This window comes from Lactuca serriola, chromosome 3 (assembly GCF_051521515.1).
Source record: "Lactuca serriola cultivar US96UC23 chromosome 3, Lser_US96UC23_V15, whole genome shotgun sequence".
In the NCBI taxonomy this organism is placed as follows: Eukaryota; Viridiplantae; Streptophyta; class Magnoliopsida; order Asterales; family Asteraceae; genus Lactuca; species Lactuca serriola.
In genome coordinates this window covers 199,252,819-199,275,224 of record NC_136410.1, presented here as the reverse complement: position 1 = coordinate 199,275,224, position 22,406 = coordinate 199,252,819, and the positions used below count along the sequence as shown (strand labels likewise).

The window sequence follows — 22,406 nt, the reverse complement described above, 5'->3', positions numbered from 1 at the left end:
TCACTCTTGTTGTACCAACAGAAAATCCGATATTTTCTATAAAATCGTTTGGAGTCTTGTTTGGAAATCATGAAATATATGCATGCATGTCATTACTTTTCATTTGCCAAAAGTGATTTGTGGAAAGTCTCAAAATCTATAAAGGCAAACTGTATTTGGGAATGGTTCTTTTGAATAGTGAAAACAAATAGTTTCTAGAAAATCCCTTGTTTTCTAAAAGAATAAAGTTCAAAATCTTGTTTTTAGTTTATCGTTTCTAAATCGTATAAAATCGTTCATTCCAGAAAATCTCATATTTTCTTCTAATAAATAGTCGTAAGTTCTGTTTTCATTCGAGTATACTTGTATATGTGTGTAGTTTGTCGTTTTCAAATTGTTTACAACTTTTTCCCCAAAAAATCCTATATTTTCTGCTATAAAATATTCGTAAGTTCGGTATCTTTCTGTGTATCCTTGATTATGTGGGTGTTAGACTATCTTTTTCAAAAATTGTTTATAATCATTTTTCTCTAGAAAATCCTATGTTTTTTTATTGGAAAAATAGTATACTTAAGACCCTAATACTCGTTAGATGAATGAGGTTAACATGGCGATTGTGGACATTCTACGCGATGAAAAAGGACAGTCAACACATCAGATGCGGACCATCACTATCATGAACAGGGCAGTCAAGACAACGTGCCAAGTGTGTTTATGAGGTTTTTCCATGCATGAATTTCTAGATGACATAACGTATTCTAGTGAGTCGTTATAACCATACTAATTTGACCGAGACCTGTTTTGGCGTTTCTCAGGCGCCCTTGTTTTGTTCAAAGACATTTCACCCTAGGTTGGACGGTCTAGCTGTAGCGAACAGTGAAGGTGCGGGGTGTCAACCCCGTACAGATCTATACACAAATTCCCGCTTTCCCTCCAGCAGACTCTGGCTATAACTCCTTACACGACTTTAAATGTACACTAATATTTTATATTTAGGTACTTTTGAGATTTTTCAGACTAGAATACGAACAACCCTTTTGAGCAATCATCGAGATCCATTATCTGCTAGATAATTAATGATTCTCGTGCTTACTGGAGGGAAAATATCATTTTCGTTTCGTATTGTTTATTGTGTTTGTTAATTTTTGTGCTTCGTATTCGTATCGTTCTCGTTTCCTTTAATTGAGAATAACTCGTATTAAATCTTTTTTATAAAGAGTGATCCAAATTTATCCGATATTGGTAAGGATGGTCCTTCTTTTCATAAAGTATCAAAACAAGGTCCATATTTGTAAAAAGTGTCATTAGTGGCTCGAAACTTGGTGAATCGTTGAAAATGGCCCATTTCTTCTTAAATGCACATTTTAGGCCTATATTTAAGACATCGTTTGAAAGGTCTTTGTTTATCCAAAAAATTTCCTTTTGGCCCTTATATGTTTCTAGGTCCAAAATATTTCTCAAGATATTATTGTTTTTGCAGTTTAGCCATATTTAAAATATTTTGTCCAGCTTTTGTTTTAGACAAAACTTTGGAGTAAATTCACGGTTCTTTGATGTACAATTTATGATTCACATTTCATAAACATATTAGCTTTTGTGTCTAGCATTTACTTTATGATATATACATATATATAGTTTAAACTTTAAGATTTACTAGAAATCTCGAATTCTTAAGCATACATACATATATCTATATATATATATATATATATATATATATATATATATATATATATATATATATCGAAATCTTAAGCATATAAATCATAACATACATGCATAATCAAATAATTATACTAGACTTTTTTTCAAGACTTTTGACTTGTATTCTCCCCCAAAAACAAATAAAAACTTGGAAAAAGGTGGGGTATAAAACTCACCTTGAGTTAGCGGATGAGTTATTTGGAGTAAAGGAGTGAAGGTTGCAAGCCCAAATCTTTGGCTGAGATGAGGAACTTCCTTGGGAGAAAGTTATCCTAAAGGTGATCATCACATATTATTATGAATAAAATAATGTGGATTCATCTAGAAATTTATATAAAATATTAGGTTAGTGGAGAACTTACTTTAAATTTTCCAGGAAGGAGTTGAGAAATTTTCCCTTTCAGCAAGATCCTTGTTCTTGCCTTGGAGTTGAGATTTGAGAGAAAATGGGGAAAAGTGAGAGAAAATGTGAAAAGTCCAATTTCCTTCTACTGTCGTGTTTAAGAGTATAAGAAAAGGGAGGGAATCTTTGGTGCATGGGTATCTGATGGTCCATGCATTGTTATTTGGTGGGTAAAGCATTGAATATTGTGATTTGCATAGGGAAATGGAAGATTACATCAAATCACAAGGTCAAACTTCCTTATCCTTTTCTTGATTTAGGATAAGGTTTTCCTAAATCCTAAACTTTTATTTTATGGAAATATGATTTAGATAATCAAATTTAGCATAAAACGGAGGTCTTAGGGGTCTAAGTTACGAAAAATATGAGTTTGGTGGGATTCTCGATGTCAAAATACCCCAAAATGGAGAAAATGTCCGAAATAGTCCAAAATTCGGAGTCATAAGGTGAATTCTAGAGCCATAGAGTAATTTCCGAAGCTCTAACTTGCATTCCGGAGGGGAGGGGAGGGTCTGCGAGGTTCCGAAGCTGATACAAGGGAGTTATGGAGGCGCTGAATGAATTTCGATGGAAATTCTCAAGTTCCGGAGTCAGGTGCGAAATTGGCCGGTCCAAACCGAGGTGCGAGATTGACTAGGCAATTCCGAAGCTAGGCTTAAGCGAACTCATTCCGAAATCAACCTTCCGGAGCTGTGAGGAGTTCCGAAACATGCTGAAATCCAAAGTGGGAACCTTATTAGCTCCTTAGAAGGTATCCAGACCAAGAGGGTTCCGGACCAAGAGGGTCCAGGAGATAGAGGGTTCTTGACCAAGAGGGTTCCGGAGCAAGAGGGTTCCGGACCAAGAGGGCCCATTTTGGGTTATGTACTCCGGTTTTGAGCAGTTTTCGACTGAGGAAGGTACGTAGAGAGATTTGGGAGAGATATCACATACTTGGAGAGATTTGGGAGAGATTTCACATACTTGGAGAGATTTGGGAGAGATTTCACATACTTTGAGAGATTTGGGAGAGATTTCACATACTTGGAGATATTTGGGAGAGATTTCACATACTTAGAGAGATTTGGGAGAGATTTCACATACTATGAGAGATTTGGGAGAGACTTCATATACTTGGAGAGATTTTCCATAGAGGAAGGTATTCCTTGTAATACCATACATGGTTCCTTAGGAGTCATAATGCAAATCTTAACGTTTAAGTTCAAGCCTCACAATGGTTGGGGCTCACATGAGGACATAATTTCCTAGCCAAAAGTGCTAGTTGTGACAAATAAAATAAATACAAGGTGCATATCAATAACCACGTCTAGTGTTTCTTTATTATCTGTAATCGTCAACTGGAACACTCGGCTTGTCACCACAGGACCTTTCGCATTACTTAGGCGGCCATCAGTAATCCTCAAGGAGACCAGAGCAGGTGCCCTCATTGTCCCACCAGCTAAAGTCGGAAAATCGGCCTTCTTGCACCCAATTTGGTTTAGTGAAAACGTATTAGTCTTGACCCCTAAGTGTAATCGCTGCTAATCTGCTTCGTCTTTCCATACTTGTAACAGCCCAATCCCGAAGCACGACAAACCCGATCATGCATATTGCCTCAATTACCACAGCGGCTACGACTCTACTAGACCCTAGAATGAGTATCACAAGTCTTGAATTTCTTCAGTGAAACACCTAAAACCTGAACCTATGATTCCTTCAACTTCACGTGAAGCTCTAATACAATCTCCCGAGTCTAGGCTGACTCAATCATATCCTCAAGTGTCTTTTAGGTTACCACATTGATGAACTCTCTGATGTTTGTCCTCAACAAGTAGTGATACCTTCTTATCCTCATGTACTCGTCTCCCACATATTGTAGAACCAATAATGTCATCTCCCTGAAATTGGCAGTAATCTCTACTCGAGAGCCTGAAACTCTTGGTCCAACTTTTACACCTCGACCACAAGTACAAAGTTTTTCATGAGATTGGTGACAAAGTCATCCCAAGTAAAAACCTTGCTTGCCTCTGCTCCTAGAGCATGAACCACCTCTTCCAACTATTCAAATGGCCAATCACATAGAAGACAAGAACCAATATAGCCTTTGACCCCTTTGGGGAAAAGCTAGTCTGAAAAGCACTCTCAATATCTTCAATCCGCCTCCAACGAGACCAGCTAACAGCTCAACCCGCAAGGTCTGCAGAAGATTATCCATCATTTCTATCATCTCCAACATGGTTGTACCAAACAGACTAGGGCAACTCCTCAAGGACAACCCTTGAAACTTGTGCGGCGACCAAATCACATGAACCAACATCATCTGACCTAGACCTAGAGTATGTACCAAGAGCAGAACCACCACCATGATGGGTCATTAGTGTTGCGGGTAGAAAATTTTAATTACCATTTATATCTTAAACTTGCACTAACATCCCGTAAAAGTCCAAGATCTTGGATTTATTAAGTATCTTGGACTACCACCGTCTTCTTGTGATGTCATATGCATGGACTTAAGGCTTAATGAAAAAGAGATAAGAAAAAGTCATCTACACATGGTCAATGGCTCATTAACATTGAATACCTTCGAGAAAGAATGGTGAATCAAAGATCAAGGAGAATCCCAAGAATGTCGGAGTTTTAGTCATTATTGTTATGTATAAAAGACTAGTCGATCGATGCAAACATAGCCACTTTCAAATCTTCTTTTTTTTTTAACCTTTCGACACTTAAGCACAAACACATTCTTTTTAAGATTAGATAGCATCTTTTACTTAGGATTTGATAAAAGTTCAACGGTAGGTGAGTTTATCACCTCCCGAGGTTTTAAGGATTAAGTTGTTTTCTCATACATCACTGTGTTCTTGCTTTGATTTTAATGGCTAATAATTGTTTATTAGGTTACAACACTTTTTGCATATGTATTTTATTGTTGATCTGGTTACATATCAACTTATCAGGGTATTATGTGGTATCTTGACACCTCTTCGAGTATCTTAAAACTTTCTTAAACAAAATTACATATTAACCATTTTCGTCCTAAATATTTCAAAAACACTTATTTACATTTTAAATTGAATCAATTTTGCTAAATAGTATCCTAAATATTACTATTTCCATTGCATGATCATGGCCACGACTAAGATCTTCAACATATTTTAAGATCTTAATCACTCTAGTTTTTAATATTTTAGTATTAACATCAAACCACACTTACTAATTTGGTTACGAAATTAGTTTATGAATTTTTGACAAAAACAATCACCATTCTGCAAGTACAACAGAAAGGTTAAAACGTGCACCTAGTACTAACTATACTACAAGCTGCTTAGAATTTCTTAGGCTTTCCTTGATTTAAATAAATATCTTGTGTTTTTAGTAGTGTGGGACCATACTATCTTCCACAGTACTTTCGTCAAGGATCATCACAAAACTCGTAATTCACTACCCACTAACACAACTAACTCTCTCTCAAAACAATTTATCACTACAATAAGATTCTTCCTAGCTAGTCTTAGTACTTCCCTCTACCACTCCCGTACTAGTAAGGTCACTTCCAGTGATGAGAAACCATCTAATGAATGCAATTCATACATATTCAGGATAAAACATTTATTTAAATAAATGTATCTATAATAAGTCCTTTATTAAACAAGAATATGCAATCAGGATGAATCGAAGATTCTAAGGCTGTATAATCCTAAGCATGTATCACCTTAGATCATTCATTAAACAATGTATCATTACTAGCACATACCTTAGCTACACATAGTAACACATATCAAGCTTAGTAAGGCATCTCTACTAAACAGGCTTTTTAGTATGCAAACCTGAGCATATTCCTTAGCTTAACATCTATCGTGCAACTCATAACATAACATACTGCTATAACACTCATATATTGGTATCCTGGTAATAATTTAGTTGATCTTCGGCTAACTTCATGCATCACACCCCTTTTTGTATAACACCTATTTAGAAATACTTTTTCTTATAAAAAGGTTTTATTAGTTCTCATTGTGAGTTTGGATGCACCTTGTGCTAGCTTGAATCCCTCAAACCAAGGCTTTGATACCAACTTGTAATGTCCCCAACATCATAGACAAAAAATTTCATTTTTAAATAAAACAAAACCATCTAAAGCATATTTCATCAAAAGATCATCAATGTATACAATTTAGTTTCAAAAGAACATCAGAGTAATCATAAAACAAATATTGAGGATCTCTAGTGGATGCAATGCAATTAGACCAAACTCTTCCCCTTTCTAACAGAAGTACCTGAAACCATTAAACATAGAACTGTAAGCACAAAGCTACTGAGCTTCTCAAGATACCACATACAACCATATATATATATATATATATATATATATATATATATATATATATATATATATAATACACACACATACACACACATATATATATATATATATATATATATATATGTATGTGTGTGTGTCTGTGTGTGTGTGTGAGAGAGGGAGAGAGAGAGATAGAGAGAGATCATAGTCCTACAATCAATTCCTGCCATGGGCCAAATCGTAGTATTTTATACAATGGCATGAGATAAATCATGGTCTTTCATACGAATGCCCTGCACTAGATCTTGATCTATCATGGATGTCAGAAAGACAACCAAACATACATTAAATAATGTCTCCTACATGATATAATGAGAAGACTCACCTTACAGTCAAAGTACACAACACAACAACTTGCAAGAGATGTAAAGTGTGGTACTACACACCACCTAAACATTAATTTGAAGTCAAACATCAATCTACAACCTAGAACCCTCAATCGGACAAAAAGTCAAGATGGTCAAAAAGTCAACCATACATACTGAAGGATCATTTATGGTCAAGAGACATATTAAGCTGGTATTGCTAAATAACATATGATACTAATGGGTTCCACTAACAACAACCTGATATAATTGATTATTTATTAGAAATTGATTTTAATAAATATTCAATAAACTCTTATAAATAATTAGAAATTATTTATTTCTTGGAAATAATAATATTCATTAGAAAGTAACATTCTATAATTCATATGGTACGAATTAATAAGTTATGTATAACTTTTTAGACAACAAATACTTTTCACTTTTACCAAAAGGTTAAATTTTATATTTTACAAAGGAAGTTTATAAAATTTATAAACTTTGTCTTCTTCTTTGTGCCTATTTTAGAAATTGGGCAAGACAAAAGAAGGTATGGCTTTTTAATTATCTTCATGAAAAGCATGGCTAATCTTACAAGGATGGGGGACATGTTTGTCTAAAGTGATAAAGTGTTATATGGTTAAAGACTTATGGACTTTGTTCTTACTTTAAATACTAACATCAAAGGCTTTCGTTTTTTCTTTTGGTGTACCAAAAACGTAACATCTAAAAGAGAAGAGAGTTCTCTCTATTTTCTTCATTCCTTGAGGAAAACTTGAATTATTTTTCTCTCTTGAAGTTGAAATTGGTTATGAACTTTAAGATTCAGAATTAAGATTTTATGGACTAGCATCCACCTCAAGTTGAGTTGTTGTTGGTGTTTATAAAGTTCATCATTCTTCATCAACTTGCAAGCTTCCCAAGAGGACCCAAAGAACATCAAAGGTTGTCATGTCTTCATCTCTTCTTTGGTTGGTTTTTAAATACTTCTACAACTTGCAAGATGATCCTTAATGAGTATAAATTTTTTACGTTATTTGAAATTATCAAGTCTTCTGTTTCCCAAATCATATGTTTTTGAAACTAATTTTTGAATAAAATCCCAACAATTGGTATTAGAGCATCACGTAGCATGTTTGGTTAGATTTTTTGATTTTTGGAAATCTTAGATTTTGGAGAATATGGAAAACTTTTTTTTGTTTAAAAATAAGTTCATGGATATTTTCTTTGTAGACTTTTTTAATTGTAATTTTTATGTGACAAAAGTTTTATACATCTTTTTTCATTTAAAGTAGTCTTAGAAAAACAAAGGTTGTTTAATGTGTATGTTGATATGTATTATGTGCATAAACTAGCCAATGACCATTGTGTTTGTTATGTTGTTGTGACTGTTGTTTTTTTTATAAGAATGGTTGTAATAATTATTTATTCATATGGTATGTAATAAATTAAATATGTTAGTTTTCTTGGTTTATTGTTGTAAATAATAAATTACTTGTTAGAAATAATTTATTTGTACAAATATGTAATAAGAAATGAAGTTTGAACCATTTTTGAAGACAATAAGGAAATTTTCGAGGTTTTCAAGTGAGCAGGGACAAAGGCAACCTTTTAAGCAGTTTGTTGCAAAAGGTGGTGCTGTTGGCAGCTTCCCTTAGAGTTGTTGGACCTGATGCAACCTTTTCTGTAGCATTTTCTGAAAAGTGTTGCATATTGTTAAAATATTCCTCTAAAGAAGTTTTTCCAATCTTTTGTAAGCAATGAGTGTTTTCTCAAGTGAGAGCTTTTACAACAATATTACAAGAAGATATTTTTGGTCACTTAAAATGTCCCTTTACTAATAGATTTGACATTTTTGTGTTGGCTCACAAAAATGTCATTAGGTGGTTATGTTTATGCACATATATTTTTATGCATGTTTGTGCTATTTATTTTATGCAATTATTATGTGTGATTCATAAATTAGTTTTTCACATGCTAAAATAATTTTGGACAAAATAAACATCACATGGAGTTTGGTTTTCAAAATTCGCATTGTGAACGTTTGATGTAACAAGTTATTGTTTTAAAACAAAATATGTTTTTATAAAAATGTTAATAATGGAAAATTTTGAAATACTCAGTTGTAAATTTTAAAATGTTTGTTTGTATTATATATACAAACTCTAAATATATAAGTAATAAAATGGAGTTTGATTAAAGTTATAAAACTTTCAAATGCACTCAAACTTAATACCGGTTATTAAAATTGAATCGCATTAAAATTGTATAAAAACTAGGTTTTTATATAGAACCTTTAAAAGTGATTTCTTTTAAAAATTGGTATAATTGTTTATTATATGCGTGTAATAACCATGATATCATATGTTTTTAAACTAGAGTTATAAAACATATAAAAGACCCTTTCAAGCCTCAAATCGATGCAATCCAACTGGAGGAAGACTCGCACATCTCTTGTACGCACTAGTGGGATAAAAGTCACATAACCGCTTACTATTATCTTTTGATGGCCATGGTGTTTTCGCGATTTCTATAACCAAGTTATAGGCTGATTACTCATGTTTTTAAAATTGGATTATTTGATTGGAAATCTCTTGTGATAAAGGTCATTTGAGCAAGAGAGTTTTGAGGAATAGATAGAATCAAACATGCCTAATTAAATTTGTTATTAGCAATCCCATAAATCTATGAATTATATAGTATGACATAACTGATAATTGATATCTACCAGGTTAGATTCAAATAAATGGGATAAATTTCACCTAACCATTTACTGGTTTTGCGACTTGGATCCTAGACTATAATAATTAATGTTATTAGAAACTAAAAGGGTATTAATTATTACAGATAACAAATACTGAAAATACTAATTGAATTTTGTTAAAATTTTGTAGTTAAATAATTCTTTCTCATTACCATGAATTGTCATTTTCTTTAATGACTTAATAAAATATTAACATTCACTAGATACAACGTTAATGAATGGGTTCATATCTTAAGAGATAACTTCATGAGAGATGTGAAATTTTATACATTTAAAGGTCCTAGTCCTAAACTATTTGCTTTGAGAAATAAACCTGAAGACGATACCTAGTAAAGGCATCATTATTATGCTTAAGATGTTTCTAACATCAAACTAGGAATAGTAAAAGGCTAAAATGAGTCACCTTGTGTGATCTAGGAGGTCCATGTTTTATGGACTGAACACTTTTATGCCTAATAAATCCAATAAGGCCCACATAGATAGATCTTGTTTCTTTTGTGGAGAAACTAGATACTGGAAAAGGATCTGCTCCTCTTATGTGGAAAAAAAGTCTGGAAGAGACTAGTACTTCAGGTAAAGGTCACCTAACTATTTATTGGTTTTGCAACTTGGAACCTAGACTATAATAATTAATGTTTTTAAAAACGAAAAGGCTATTAATTATTAAAGAGAATAAATATTGAAAATACTAAATGAATTTTGTTAGCATTTTGTAGTTAAATAATATATTCTCATTACCATGATTTATCATTTTGTTTAATGACTTAATGAAACAGTAACATCCACTAGATACAACGTCAATGAATGGGTTCATATCTTAAGAGACAATTTTGTGAGAGATATGAAATTTTATACACTTAAAGGTCCTAGTCTTAACTATTTTCTTTGAGCAATAAACCTGAACATGATACCCAGTAAAGGCATCATTGTAATGCTTAAGATGTTTCTACATCAAACTAGGAATAGTAGAAGGCTAAAATGAGTCACCTTATGTGATCTAGGAGGCCCACATTTTATGGACTGAACACCTTTAAACCCAATAAATCCAATAAGGCCCACATAGATGGATCTTGTTTCTTTTGTGGAGAAACTAGACATTGGAAAAGGATCTGCTCCTCTTATTTGGAAAGAAAGTCTTGAAGAGACTAGTACTTCAGGTATCAACAAGAAAGAACTCATACTTCTCATATAAAACTTAGGTACTTGATAATTAAATTTTAATCTAATATTTTTAAATGACTTGCAGATATTTATAGAAGAGTAACCAGCTGAGCGTAATCAAGTTGAAACTACACTCTATGAGTCTAGCTTATTAATTATGCAAGGAAAATAATGAACTTGTATTATGAAACAATATTTGTTTTGAAGCAATGTATTTTTTAATTTAGCTTGCCTAAATATATGTCTCAGTTTGATTTATAAATGATTGATTATTTACTTAAACCATTTTTTCATAATGATCAACTTCATATACAGAAATGATTCAAATTCTTTTTATGAGACTAGATCTCTTAATAAGAATCATAAAGTAAATATTAATATTTGATAAATAACAAGTTCTATATGCAAAACACTTTTGACTTAAACTTGTTTTAAATCAAACCCATTTTCGACATTGTTATCTTTATTACATAAATGGCATTCATGTATTCCAACTTCGAGAAAGGGATCTTTAAAGGCAAATAATGTTGTTTATTTGGCATATGTAAATCTTATTTATATATAAAAGATTCCTAATGATATTTTCACTAAGTAGTAAAGATAAGTAGTAAAGAAAATAATTATTAAGGAACTATGCACTATGTTGTATGACTTCCTTTCTAATGAAAGTCTAACATTTTACACGGTAAAACATAACTGTGAAATCTTTGTTGAAGGTTTCAAATATAAAGTTGAAATACAAACTGGTAAGAATTATCTAAGGCCTTAATGATAACCAAGGATGAATTAAATCTTACGTTGTATGATTTACTTTTTAATCAGTAGAAATATCCTCCTCTTATTTCCTTTGGATGACATCTAGAACACTATCAATTGTACCTTGAGCACAAATATAAACTAATAAGTAGATATAATATTTTTTTCATAAGATTTTGTATGGAAAGGCTTCATCCATATCTTATTAAATGTTTTATGGTTTTGAAGCCTATTTTGGACTAAAGCTTCTAAACCCAAAATCTACAAAATACATATTTGTATAATTCTCTAAATGTCCCTTAGATTATTATATGCAAACTCACTAAGAATAAGTTCTCTTATTCTTGTGAAATTTAAGTAAGTATAAACCAAGCATCTAATGACAAAGCAAGTGGGAGGTACATGGAACCTGAAGCAGCTCAAGGACCATAGCCTAATGTAGAAGTTGATGGCACTAGTTTTAACAAGGATTGTTAAACTTGAATAATAGCAATTAACAAACACAAATTTTCTGCTTTATTGGTAGAAATCATCTATAACTTGAGAAATATGGAATCAAACACCAAAATGCAGTGTCACATCTCAAACCTGATTAATGAATTAGAGTCATGAAAAGGAGATGTAATCCACGTATAACAATCAAGTATGGTATTGATTAAACTTCATCCCTATAGCTAGGCTACAAGGAGTAAGTGATTCTTCATGAAAGAATACATTACATGGATAACCATACACATTTAAGACTTTTTATAAAAGGATTTTCTCATACTCATGTCATTGACTATGGTCCTTATCATACTCATGACATTAACTATGATCAAACCTTTTTCACAAGTAGCTATGATTAGATCAATAAGGATATATTTACTATAAACTCATATTCTTAATAAGAAATATAGCAAATAGATTTCAAGAAATACTGTTTTTCTTAAAAGACATCTACTAGAAGATATCTATATAGATTAGCCTAGAGGTTTTCTTAATCCATGTTATTATAACACAATGTGTAAAGTGTGAGATCCACTTGTGAATATAAACCAAACATCTAAATGTTTTAATCATCATTTTAATATAAAACCACAAGGTATGTTTTTATATAAATATCAATATAACATGTGTGTTTAGTAAGAACTAGTGGGAACATAGTGACATTCCTAATCTTGTATAAATGAGACATACTTAATCATGAGAAATTACATTCTTACCATGCCAAGCTTTTTCACCATGACTCAGAATGTGCTTCTAAAATGAAAGACTTAGGAAGAACAAGATACATTCATGGAATGATAAATTTATAGGAATAGATCAAATGAATATTAAAAGCATTCATATCTTTATGCATATATTGACAATATCTTGAAAGAGACCAATATATTAAATTCTTTTAGAGGAATCTTGACGTTTTCACATGACATTAAGTTTTGAGCCAACATCAAAATGAACCTAGCTCATAGGTTTGAACTAGTTGAAATGATTTATATTCGATTTCAATGGCAAATGAATCCGTCATTTATGCCCTATTGTGTGTAAGACCTGTCATATGATCATGCTATGAGCATATCACAATATACCAATTGAATACGTGGTTAAGTCATCGGATGACTATAGTAACATTCTAAGAGTACTTTTGAAGAACTAAGAGAATGTATATGAGACAATTATTTTAGAATAAACTCTTCATGTAAAGAGCTAAATAAGATTCTGATTTCTAAGAAAAAATAGATAATTATGAATTATAATTGGATTATGACTTCATTGTCTATGAAGAGTAAGTTTAGCTGGAATATGGTCCAACCAAAACATAATGACACAATAACTACAAAATAAGAGTACACTACTTTCGAAGTTTAAATCTGATATGATTGGATGAATAAGCTAATCGAAAAAGTTTTTTAATCTCTGCTATTTAAGGATCACATAGAAATCTTTTTGTCTTCGAGAGTTTACTTAATCGAGCTAAGAGACTCTACGTAACGAAAGAATACCAATCATATACTCCAAGATATTTAAATATACCTAGAGTAAAGTCAAATATGGATATGATAGTATTCTCATAATTCACAAAAATTAAGTTTAGAAGGACCCATTAATAAAGTCCTTCTTTTAAGCTAAGTATGAATGGTCACACTTCAGCTGTAAGAGTTTATTCTTCTAGAAATAGGATTTTGATTTGGATTTAGTATATGGATATTGTAACACTGTGACAACAAATATTATATAATGTTTTGATATATTATGATATGATCATAGTATCAATACTTGTTGTCTTCTTTATTAACATTTTTAATCCATGAATAATCTTATAATTCTAAAAGTTCATAGCCAGTTATAACTATGGGTGCAATTATAAAATAAGAATAATATGAATTGGATTGGTTGACTTTCACTTGATGAAGGTAGGTAATAGGTTGTAACCAAGTTTCATAGTTACTTATAAGTGAACTGGTATTGAACTAGATATGCATCAAGATCATCTCATGGACCGCTATCATGAATGATACTTGATTAAAAGGTACAATCTTAGTATCCTTAACACCTGAGATACATAGTGCGACTTAAGTATAGGGAGTATTGTGCTTAGATATGGTCAAATGTTGATCCTTAATTGGGTAGTTATAAAATCCATTTTCAAATATGGTGTGCACTATGTTAGAGGCTTATGTAGTCAAAATGGGATTTGCTTCTCTTATGTGTTGAGAGTTAGACATCTAAGGTGCCTTAACAAAAGTTGAACACCATATGAGGTTGATTGCGATCCATATCTCATATTCAACATGACTGCTGTGCACAAAAGTACCCACTAATTTTAATATTTATAACCTAACAAACTTAACTATCTATGCACTTATAGGCAGTGTACCTAGTCAGATTACAGTATAGCTTGGGTAAGTCGGGTGTCGATCACAGGGAACGGTGTTCTAATTAATTTACTTACTATTAAATTAACCTAATTTATTAACAAATTTAAAAGGGGTTTTATCTGATTTTACAAGATCAGATGAACTTAAATCAAATTCAATAAGTAAAAACACACACTCTTGTTTAGTTTGAATCCACTTCTTCCTTATGTCTAGCTAATGATTACGGATTATTAAGTTGGTTTTAGTTGTATTAGTAATTTAGTTCTAACTTTACCAATAATTAACTAATTCATGTCAAACCATGTATGTTCACACATAATTAAACACATAATTAATTATGAATGTAAATATGCTATGTAAGATTTGTAATATAAACGCAATTATGGTCACAATACACGTTCTCTAGCACAGCTAAGCTTATTTACTCTAATTACTAACTAAGATTGGTCAAACCTAGCTCTAACAATTCAATGTTCACTAAATCATTAGGTAAACAAATTCATGCAGTTTAATGGTCACTAAGCTACACAGAACATGCAATCAAGCAATTAGAGAAACAAACATAAGCATGCTAGGTTATACAAATCAAACACAAGCAATTTTTACCAACTAAGCTCAATCCATAATCATATAACTATTCATAAGTTCAAAGCTTCATCTAGCTAAACAAGAGTAGCTAGATTCAGCTGCTCATCATAGTAATTAAACTAACACAGCTAAAACTAATGAAAGACATGTTCTTAAAAATAAACCTTTACCTCTTTTGGTGTTGAAAACCCTCTTCCAGAACCTTTCTTTCGTTCTTTTTCGTCTCCTGGAACTCTTTTTCTTCTGCCAAAAGTCCTCCTCTTCGTAATAATCATAAGAACTTATATAATACTCAAAAACTCGCACCACGTCTTGGCCAGGTTGCGCCACGTCGTGGCCTTTAAGAAATACGTATCCTTCAAGGAAATCCTCCGCGTCGCGATGCTTATCTTCTGGAACACCCATGCCACGTCGTGGGCTTCATCGCCATGTCGTGAATTTAGCTCTTATCGTGAATTTACTATTTTCTTGTCTTCCAAGCCTCCCATGTTCCCCATTTCGTCACCTTTGGTCCCTTTCTTCGAAAATCCTTTGTATTGACTGAAATTAACAATTTAAACTCATAAGTATCATTATTCTAAACATATTATCAATTTATTAATAAAAATGTACTTAAATACTGCCTAAAAATAAGTATAAATATGGCAATATCAAAATACCCCACACTTAGGTTTTGCTTGCCCTCAAGCAAATTTCAACTTAATTCTTAATTACTAAAACTACACAGAACAATCCGACTCTAGTTCAGCCATTATGCCAAAACCTCAACGCATGCATTTGTGTCTAAAATTCTCCTAAAGTACCCCCCCATACTTTAAATACTCACAATCTTCATAAACACTCGCCCACTTTTCCCGAACGATGCTCATTTTATGCAACCCTCCGAATCCATCCGCAGAAAACCTCCTAACCTCAAGGTATTTTTAGTTGAGCAACCTAAGCATACATAAACTAGAATTACAATTTTTTTCGATACCACTATGGAGCTCTTTTTGGAATTCTTCAATTCTTTTACATTTGATCTTTAATTTCTTTGAATTCACCACCTTTGTTGATTTGATTTCTGGTATCTTCAACTTTTTGAATTTCTTGGAATTTTGATCTTTTGATCTTCACTTTAACTTTGATGCTCCAAAAATTCTTCAAACTTTTTCTTGTAATTCTCTTTCTTCTTGTTTTTACATGTACCTCACTTTTTTCACTCAAAACCTACATGCTTAAGCAGAGGCGCTCAACCTCAACCTTTATTGGTTAACGATAATAATTTTCCTGGATACATTTCAGGTTTAGGCTGCTAAACATATTGCATCCCTCAAACCAAGCGGGGTTGTGTTTCTGTTCCATGATTTCACTAAAATAAGGGAGGCCACAAATGCACTATAACGTGTATTGGCTCAACTAAACATTTGAACTTTCATCAGATCATCCCGCATAATACTAGCAATTATAGCTCACATTTTACTACTAGATTCAATTAATAAAAATTGTAATTTCAAAATTTTCTAGCAATTTACTTTTTCTACCCCTACCCCACACTTATTTCATACAATGCCCTCATTGTATGTATAAAAACACATCAAAATTAAAGAAAAGGGAGAAAAAGGAACAGACTCCCCTGGGCTAGTGGCGTAAGCATCTCCAAAAGCGTGGACAATGTACAATTGGACTTCCAAAAAGAGAAACTCGGTGTAGAACTGGTTGAATACGTAAATAAACCACGAACCGGACTCGAAACTTCAATTCGTCAAAGTGGGTATTTGTAAGGAAAAATGTGGCAATGATAAACTGGATCACGTCGTGATATGGGTTGAATCAGCGAACACCAAAAAGCTAAACTACTATAAACTGCAAGAGCGCCACGACGTGGCACAAGGAGTCCACGTCGTGGAAACTGAACCTTAGCAAAAAAATGACTTGTTTGCTTTATTTACTCTAGCAGCTTTGACCAATGGCTAACTGGTTTCCAACGCTTCTATGCATATATATTTCCCATCTATAACCTTCTCTCCTAATAGACCCCACACTTATCTTGAATTGTGGTTCCAACTCACGACTCTAAGCTTCCTTGACTAGACAAACACGACTCGAAAGGTAACCTTCTATGCTCCTTAGAATTCCAACGCTAATCTGAAAAATTAGATCAACCCAAAAGAAAAATAAAGTAACATAATAGTCTTAATAAAGTTTTACATCACACACTAAATTTAACAAAAAAACTACTCAAAAACAGAACAAAATCAATCATCATCTTGATCTTGTGCTCCACTCGGCCCTGCTCCATCATCTTGCGGACGCCATAGCTCCTCCCATGTCGGAAAATAGGGATACTGTGGTGGCATAGAGGGTGGTCGGGTCACACCCAAATGTGAATAAATACCCTCAGTAAGCTGGGTATGGTAAATAGCATGACCTCGTAGATTATCCAAATACATTCCCACCCGACTCTGAAAGGGGTCGGTGGGCAATCCCTGCACATACTGCGAAGCAGCACGCTCTCGTTCGCCCTCACCTCTAGCCCGTACATTCCGACGCCTCGGCCTGGCTGGTGGCTGCTGTCCCGGCTGCACCTCCTCCTGCTCGTCATCGATCGGTGGTATAACAAAACGACCCCCGATATTCACCACCGCTCGCATCACCCCCAAGACTTGAATGGTCAATTCTGTGTCCGGGAATCGAGTGAGATTCCTCACAAAGTCATGGGTCAAAATTTGATATGACCTAGCCAGGCGAGTAACCAAATGTCCCCCAGTAATCGAGCTCCCAGTCCTAGAATTGGCCGCTTTCTTCCCCATAAACCTCGCCAACATATAAGGCAAATCACAGCAAACCCCCGAGGTAATAAGTGTGCATAAATAAAATAGATTCTGGATGGGGACCTTATCACCATGATGCTTGTGATTGATTGAAAACGTGATAAGGCGGTGCAAAAATCGGAAAACAGGATTCCGTATTTGTGACTCACTCGAGTCACGAGTGTTGTACTCATGGTTAGAAATGCCCCGCCAAAACTGCACATCCAAAGTACCCGGAGTAAAATCCCGCACACATCCAAGCAAGAAAGGAATAAAAAACGGAGATTGCGTCTCCACTTCCGTATAGAGCCCCATACGCCAAGCAAACTCCCGAAGACTACACTCACGATATACACCCCCCAGACGAAACACAAGTGCCCTATTGTAGGTGACATCAAGGGTGCGCTCTTCAAAACATACGGTAGAGAAAAATTCTACCGACAATTCCCGGTACACGGGTTCTTGAATGGTGAATAAATTCCTCCACCCGTGAAAAGTGAACGAAAATTGATCTCCAACATAAGTCTTCGACCAATAACGGTCCAGCTCCACTACCATTCCCACTCTACCAAGCCATCCCCAATCAATAATTGGGGCTATTGCAAACTCCCTATTGTATAACCATCCAAGCCGATTCTCGTAGGTTGTTAGCAACGGTCGGGGGATGTTTTGAGGAAACTGGTATAGAGGATGTATGCTTGCTACATCTATCGGGTCTCCTTCCTGCTGGACATCTCGTCGTGGTCCCATTTCTGCAAACAAAAGCAAAGCAAAGCAGCAAACAAATAACACATTAAAACATATATAAATGGTCTGCCAGAAGTCACGACGTGGCCAGGATGCGCCACGTCGTGGGTCACGTCGAACCCAGATTCTGAATCGGTCATGTTTACGTGCGATTTCCATAAAAATAGTTCTTGGGGTTTGTTCCTATGAACTTTTAAATAACATGCAATCTAAAATCAGACACTAGATTCAACCAATTTCGTGAATCATTCAAACCCTAATCACGAAAACTTGGAATTGGAAGAAATAATTGCATAAACACATACCAAATGGAGTAATTAGCAAGTTCTTGCAAGGAATTTGGAAGTATAATAAGAAATTGGCAGTGGGGTTGTGATGTTCCCGTGAGTGCGGCAGTCTCCAAGTGGGGGTAAGGGGTTTCTCGGTCAAAGGGTTTTAAGCGATTGGTCCCCCCCTGATTTTTAAAGGCCACGACGTGGCAGGCTATGCCCACGTCGTGGACCTTAAAGTTCTTAAGATCGCGCATTATATTTTAACCCACGACGTGGCTGGCTATGCCCACGTCGTGGGAGCTGTCAGATGCCAAATTTTAATAATATTCATCTTATTAACTAATTTATTTGCAAATCATTCATTATTTAAAGTTCCCTACAGCTATTTCTCTACTTATTACCGGGTTTTTAGATGATGAATTGATGTCTTTCCTAATTAAAAAGAAAATAAAAAAAATTGCAAACCAAACTCGGGTTGCCTCCCGAGAAGCGCTTCTTTTTCTTGGAGTCTTGAGCTGGACTACGTGCCTTCTACGTTGACTCTTCGGAAGAGCCTACCACCAGGATCTTTTGTTCCTTGAACCGCCGTTTATAAGCTTGAACTCTCCTTTTATACGCCTTCTTTGAATTTTCCTTTTTAGCTTTTCCATCTTCTTCATGCTTGCGTTTTGTGCCCTTTGTGTGTTCCTTGCACTCCATAGTCTTCCCCTCTTCTTTCACCACCGGCCTTGTTACTGTTGAAGTGACTTCCTCTTCATCACTTGTCATTTCCTCGTCCTCTTTGCTCACCTAAGAAGGCGGGTTCTTGTAAGCTATGACTTCAATCAAATACGAAACAGATGCCCTTGGTTTTGTCCTTTTGTCTTGATGAACTGCCTTTATCTCTTCTTCCATAAGCTTTTCCAATTCTTCTAGTTCATTCTCCTCATTAATCGTGAACACCTCTTCTTTATCTTCTTGAAAGTCATTTCTTATCCCGAAGACTTCTTGTTCATCCCCAACCCTCAAAGTGATCTTGGACTCGCGGATATCAACCAGGGCACCAGCAGTGTTAAGCAATGGCCGACCAAGGATTATCGGAACATCAGTGTCTTCTTTCATGTCCAAGACTACAAAATCTATTGGAAAAACAAATTTTCCAATTTTCACCAAAATATCCTCCACTATGCCTCGGGGTTGTGTCACCGAACGGTTCGCCATGTGAATCTTCATTTTTGTAGCCTTCATCTTCTGAATCTCCAATTTTTGATACAATGAAAAAGGCATTAGATTAATGCTAGCCCCGGAATCGGCTAAAGCATTAACCTTCATTTTATTCCCAAACTCGCATGGAAGAGTGAGGCGTCCAGGATCCCCCATCTTTTCTGGTGTTTCTCCCAACACAACTTTTGAAATTTGCTCACTTAGAATCACTGTAGACTGCTTCTTTAATTGCCTTCGCGTATCTATCAAGTCTTGCAGTAGTTTCTGGTTCTCGGAAGCTTTGGATAAGGACTCAACAAAAGGAGTATTAATTGGAATCCCTTTCACATGCTTCACAAACTCTAAATGTTCCTTCTCTAGTTGACTAAGTGTTGCACGGGTGGGAAATGGCATAGGTGGATGATAATCTGGAATAGGCTCAAAAGATTTTTTCTCAGACTTGCGCCACGTCGTGGCCAGAGGCGTGCCACGTCGTGGCGAGCCTGGTTCAGCATTTTCTCCATCTTCGATCCTTGATTTCTTGGGCTGCTGCTGTTCTTCTTCCAACGCCTCCAGGAATTCAGATATTGTATCTTTTTCAGTATCGATGGCCATTACGTGAGATTGGGCTTTTACTTCGGAATTCTTCGGGGACAATTTTTCATGAACTAAAGTGGCTAGTTGACCAAATTGTACTTCAAGGTTATGGATGGAGGCTTGCTGGTTCTTTATCAATGTTTGTTGTTCCATGATAGCGGAATCTGTGGCATCATGTCTCTTTTCCGAAGCCTCCATGAACTTCATCAAAATGGTCTCTAGGTCGGTTTTCTTCTCGATTGGTGGCTGCTCCTTTTGGTAAAAGCCTCGACCTGTCTGCCTATACTTCTCTTCTTTTTGCTTTTTATACTCTTCATATGGCAGCCACTCCTTCTTCGGTTTCCTCCAGTCGTCACCAAACTTATCCCCACTAGAGTAGCACACTTGAGCTTTTCTGTTCCCAAACTCATCCATATTGCAGTCCTTGGTCAAGTGTGGACCACTGCATCGCTCGCACCCCACTCTTATGGCATGTATCGACTGGTCCATTTGTGTTATCCGGCGATCCATGTTATTTAGCATGGCCATGACAGCTGCAATTTCTTCAGTTTGGGCCCCTCCTCCGCCTTTACTTCCGTCTCGCCTCGGGTTATGGTATTCACGGGAGTGTTTCGCGAATTCTTCAATTAGCTCCTTGACCTCCCTTGGATTTTTCTTTGTCAACGGTCCTTGAGAATCAAGGAGTTGTCTTGTCATCACATTAACCCCATCATAAAAGATTGACATCTCTTGTTGCACATTTAGGTCACGTTGAGGGCAATTTCTGAGTAAGCCCTTGTACCGCTCCCATGCTTTGTATAGTGACTCCCCCGGTTGTTGCTCAAAGTTGGCTATCGCCTTCTTGAGTTTGGCTATCTTGGATGGCGGGCAGAACTGGTCCAGGTTGCTCACGCATTTGAGCCCATGTGGTGATTGTACCCGGTGGGAGTGCTTTTAACCACTCCTTAGCAGCTCCTTTGAAGGTGATGGGAAGCATCCTAAGCAAGACTGTATTTCTGGTGACATTTGGGACATTGAAGTAATCCGCAATGTCGTTGACTTCGTCTAGATGCTTAAAAGCATCCTCATGATCCTTCCCGAAAAACGGGATGTCCTTCAGTGCTGTCAATATGTGTCCCTTCAGCTCGAATGTGGCAGTGGCAGGTATTGCGGGTTGGACTAAACCAGGGCCCATATCTTCTCGGATACGCTTCTTGTATGCTCCCATGGACATTTCTTCAATTGCTGCCATCTCGTTCCTTGGATCGTTCTCGGGTTCACTTGTGTGTTCTTCAAATTCTGGCTCGGTGTCGCTTTCGGACTCGGTTTGCACGGGTGTATGATCCAAATGCTCAAGATTGCTCTTGTGCTTCGCTGATGAACTTGACTCTCCTGTCTTCTTTCCCGATTTCCTAGAGAAGGCTGACTTCAATTCTTGTAAGGGCGTCTTTTTCTTGTGAAGTGCAGACTCAGGGTCTTCTAGTGGTGGCACCAAGTGTGTGTTTGAGCTTCTGGTCATGAACTCCTGCAACTTGCTAAACTAAAACGTAAAACTGAACTAAAATAAGTAAAACTAACTACAAACTAAAATTTTAAAAATTTTGTCTGTCCACGTCGTGGCAAATATGTGGCCACGTCGTGGACTCTGTGATTAACAGATTTTTTTTTTCTTTTGGCTGTGACTCCACAAGAAGGATCGATTTATTTAATGTAAATAAATAAGCTAAAAACTAAGCCGTTCCCCGGCAACGGCACCAAAAACTTGATGTGCACAAAAATACCCACTAATTTTAATATTAATAACCTAACAAACTTAACTATTTATGCACTTATAGGCAGTGTACCTAGTCAGATTACAGTATAGCTTGGGTAAGTCGGGTGTCGATCACAGGGAACGGTGTTCTAATTAATTTACTTACTATTAAATTAACCTAATTTATTAGCAAATTTAAAAGGGGTTTTATCTAATTTTAC

At 35.2% G+C, this 22,406-nt stretch overlaps 1 non-coding gene across 1 annotated transcript; it reads left to right on the top strand.

Moving 5' to 3' along the window:
* Positions 1-21,195: 21,195 nt before the first annotated feature.
* Positions 21,196-21,302, top strand: LOC145096660 (small nucleolar RNA R71). Its single transcript, XR_013704032.1, has one exon. It is a non-coding gene; the product is annotated as a small nucleolar RNA R71 (small nucleolar RNA).
* Positions 21,303-22,406: the final 1,104 nt, after the last annotated feature.